The 4632-nt window shown below is 35.4% G+C and overlaps 1 non-coding gene across 1 annotated transcript; it reads right to left on the bottom strand.

Annotated features, from left to right (window-relative positions):
• Positions 1 to 1549: 1549 nt before the first annotated feature.
• On the bottom strand, positions 1550 to 1656 carry LOC121215700 (small nucleolar RNA R71). The gene has a single exon (XR_005911676.1). It is a non-coding gene; the product is annotated as a small nucleolar RNA R71 (small nucleolar RNA).
• Between the last annotated feature and the right edge of the window lie 2976 nt (positions 1657 to 4632).

Below are 4632 nucleotides of genomic sequence, written 5' to 3'. Positions count from 1 at the left end.
CAAAACCTATTTCTTCTAGGCCCAAAATTCGGGGTGTTACATGTTTGCTCTGCGTTTATTATTCTTGACATCAACAATGTTAGCTTAATTTTGTTAGCTAGGATGATTATGTTAATTCAATAATATTTATTTGATTCATGTTTAACATGTTTGTGCCTCATTTGATCATGTTTTCAATTAAAATCAAGGTGTATTTCATTCATACGTGATTGGATACATTCAAATTAGCTGAGCAATCCTAACCATACGACGGCTAGTAGACGCATAATTGAAAAGTGTAATGCTCAATTTAGATCATTAAACCCGACTAAATTAGAGGTTCATAATATCTTTAGTTAGCTCTATTATCTTGCATAGTTTTTAGGTTTATGTGATTAAAATGTTTCAAGCGTAAATGTCCCTATTACCTAGCATAAATGCTAAGAGACCCTTAGTTTAATATGATCAGTAAAATGCATATTTCACTAAGTAAAAGATCCGAGAGAACTTAATTTGATTAACATGAAAGATCGAGTTGCCATGGAATGTTTTCCAAACACTGTTAAGCATGATGAAAATGAATTGAGTTGATTAATACAATTATCCTAGCCTATTTTATCTTGATTGGTTTTGTTGCTAAAGCCATTGATTCATACATTTATATCATTTGCATTTATATTTAATTGCATAGGAATTATCTTGCATATAGATAATTTAATTTAATTATCCACCACTCAAAGTATTGTGTTTTTACCACCAAATTATTAATTTATAATTTTACAAATGATCGATTAACATATATAGTCCCTACAGAGACGATAACTCATTTTACTTACTTATTACTTGAACAACTGTGTACACTTGCACAAAATATCGTTACAAGTTTTTGACACCGTTGACAAAGACTATTGCCTTACTCATTCTTTGTGAAATTATTTTTTGCAATTTGGTTTGTTTTAAATTTCTAACATTACTAATTTATTCTTTATTCTTTATTTAAGATTTATTTATCAGGTGTTATTAGCAGAGTTCGAATCATCGATCTATTACATGTAGACCTTGAAATTGAACATACATTTAGACAGAGAAGATGCGAAAATTTGCTCAAAGACAAGTCGAGATGGACCTTGGAAATCAAAATGATGGACAAGGTAATAGACTCAATCATGTGCGCAACCTGATCCTTATTGTTGATGATAGGGATCATGCAATAAGATAATACATTGTGCCACTCTTCAATGAAATAAATCTGAGAATTAGGAGGTCGGATATCAAGGCACCCCAATTCGAATTAAAACTAGTGATGTTTCAAATGCTCCAAACAGTGGGCTACTTCAGTGGTATGCCCACGGAAGATCCACATCTTCACCTTTCATTATTCATGGAGGTGAGTGATTCGTTTCAAATAGCTGGTGTGATCGAAGATGCATTAAGGTTAAAGTTGTTTCTGTACTCATTATGAGATCGAGCACAAGTATGGTTGAATTCATTTCCACCAAGTTCAATATCTACATGACAAGAATTAGTAGAAAGGTTTTTTGTAAAGTATTTTCCACCGAGCAAGAAAGCAAAGTTGCGAAAAGAGATAACTACTTTTCAATAATTGGATGACAAGTCCTTATACGAGGCATGGGAAATATTCAAGGATTTGCTTCTTAAGTGTCCTCATCATGGGATTCCTCATTGTATCTAGTTGAAGACATTTTTTAACAGCCTCAATGCACATACAAGATTGATAGTAGATGCTTCTGCGAATGGTGTGATTTTTCTAAGTCTCATAACGAGGCTTATGAGATCACCGAAAGGATCGCTAGCAATAATTATTAATGGCCAAAAAATCAAGCAGTTTTTGAAAGATGAGTAGCTGGAGTGGATGGAGCAGATGCGCTGACTTCATTCTCTCCTCAGGTATCTTCTATTTCCTCAATGTTAAAATAGTTTACCACTAATGGTTTGAATAATTTTGTAGCTCAACCAACAAGTCAGTATGATGTTGTTTCCGTGTGTATTGTGAGGATGGTCATTCTTTCGAGAATTTCCCTTCAAACCCCAAGTCTATTTTTTATGTAAGGAATCAGTATCAAAATAGAAGTGGAGATAGACCAGAGTCAAACTTCTACAATCCATCATGGCGGAATCATCCAAACTTTTCCTAGAGTAACCAACGAAATGGACCAAACACTCATATGCAGGATAGATCCAATCAATCCCAAGGGTTTAGTCAACAAGCTCCAAAACCACCTCAAGCTAAATTATCAAACAATTTGGAGAACTTGTTGAAGGCGTGCATGGAAAAAAATGACGCTTTGATTCAAAGTCAAGTAGCAACAGTGAAAAATCTAGAAAACCAAATGGGTTAGTTAGCTACTGAGCTTCATAGTAGATCGTAAGGAGCCGTACCAAGTGATACAAGAAATCCAAGGAGTTTGGGTGAGGAACATTGCAAGGTGGTTGCATTACGAAGTGGTAAGATTTTGGAACCCAAGGAGGTTGTGGTTGAAGATGAGCCTACTGAAAAGGAGGAAAGTCAGCCAATAGTTAAAGTTCCTACACCAAAAAATCAGATGCTAAAAAATCTAATGAGGTAAACCCTAAACTAGTGAATTCTAAAAAGCTAACACCTTCTTTTGTAGATTTACCTCCTTAGAAAAGTTTTCATTATCAACTTAGAGTTCCATATCCTCAAAGACTCAAGTAGAATAAGCAGAAACAAGAGGTACAATTCAAGAAGTTCTTGGATGTTCTAAAGCAACTTTACGAACATCCCGTTGGTAGAGGCTTTATAATATATGCCCAAATAGTGAAGTTTATTAAGGATATTTTGTCCAAGAAGAAAAGGCTTAGTGAGTATAAGACTGTTGCTTTGACGAAAGAGTGCAGTGCATTCTTACAGAATACGTTACCTCCGAAATTGAAAGACCTTGGAAGCTTTATGATACCCTATAACATCAGAGAATGTTATTGCGGTAAAGCTTTGTGTGACTTATGAGTATGCATCAACTTAATGTCCAAATCTATTTTCAAACTGTTGGGAATAGGTGAAGTAAGACCCATTATAATGACACTTCAACTAGCGAATTGTTTGTTAGCATATTCCGAGGGAAAGATTGAGGATGTTTTGGTAAGAGTTGATAAGTTTATTTTTCCTCCTGACTTTATTGTGTTAGATTTTGAAGCAGATAAGGAAGTTCTGATCATCCTTTGGAGACCTTTCCTAGCCACGGGAAAAACGTTGATAGATTTACAAAAAGGAGAACTCACAAAGAGAGTTCAAGATGACCAGGTAACATTTAATGTTCTCCTAATCCCATTTAATGAAATTTCCTAATCCGACGGAGGAATGTTAAGTAATGGAGGAATTAGAAACCTTAGTTTCTATGGAGAGCAATCTTGAAGAAGACCCATTGGAGAACACTTTAGGGTCTAAACCATTGGAAGATGAAAAAGGTAATCAAAACATGGCTTTAATGGAGGTCAATCCGAGGAGTTATGTTCAACCACTACGGCTCTAGTCATTCCATTATATTGACAATTTCAAAAAACTGCTCATACTATGAGCATAGTATGGTCTCGGTCAGGCAAGTATGCCCCCATTGTCTAGCGGTTCAGGACACCTCTCTTTCAAGGAGGCAGCGGGGATTCGACTTCCCCTGGGGTAGGGTACTACGAAAGGAAGTTGATCATGGATTACCAATAAACCTAGAATTGATTCTTCCTGGGTCGATGCCCGAGCAGTTAATAGGGACGGACTGTAAATTCGTTGGCAATATGTCTACGCTGGTTCAAATCCAGCTCGGCCCAATAATACACTGATCCGCCATAACCTAAAATGCCCATTTTTTTGTATTTTGTTTTCCCGAAAAGCCAAACAAAAAAATTAGGGAAGAATAAAAAAAGTCCAATTTTGTGATATATCCATCCCTACCGCTATTTGTTTTTTATTTTGTTCTATTTATTTAGTTGTTCCCATAAATTATGACCTTGATAACGCTCTAGATTCATATCAGGATCATTAAATAGAAAGTTTAATGAAAAGAAAAGAGAAAAGTAAACAAAAAGAAGACTCTTTTTTGTTTTCATTTTCAAATTGATTATTGATCGATTTATTTGGCAATAACGAAAGGATTCCTAGTAACTAGGAATCCGCGTCGCTCTCACTCAAAGTGCATACCCGTATGGATATCAATATATCACTCGCGCCTTTGTTTGCTACAACCCGGCTTCGAATCTAAAATCTAAATAGAAAATGGCTTGAATGAAATCATAAGACTATCTATGTTGTACACTTTTCTTTATTTCCCTGGGATTGTAGTTCAATTGGTCAAAGCACCGCCCTGTCAAGGCGGAAGCTGCGGGTTCAAGCCCCGTCAGTTCCGACGGATAAAATTTTTAAAATACATCAATTGATCCCTCCGTTTTTTGTCAAAGGGGATCTAAATGACAGAATTTCATTCCCAACGATATCTTTATCTTTTTTTAATTTATTTTTTACTTTCTCTTTTTTGTTGGGGTTTATTTGGAAACTATTTGTAAGCGGTGAAAGTGGAAAAACAGTCAGATGAGACATCATCAGATGATTGTACAAGGAAGGCGGTAGATTATCGAAAAGAAAGGGTGGAAAAGAATATATATATAAATAAAGGAAAGGAATTC

Source organism: Gossypium hirsutum, chromosome D03 (assembly GCF_007990345.1).
Source record: "Gossypium hirsutum isolate 1008001.06 chromosome D03, Gossypium_hirsutum_v2.1, whole genome shotgun sequence".
In the NCBI taxonomy this organism is placed as follows: domain Eukaryota; kingdom Viridiplantae; phylum Streptophyta; class Magnoliopsida; order Malvales; family Malvaceae; genus Gossypium; species Gossypium hirsutum.
Note: the sequence above shows the minus strand (reverse complement) of the source record. Positions and strands in the feature narration are given on the sequence as shown.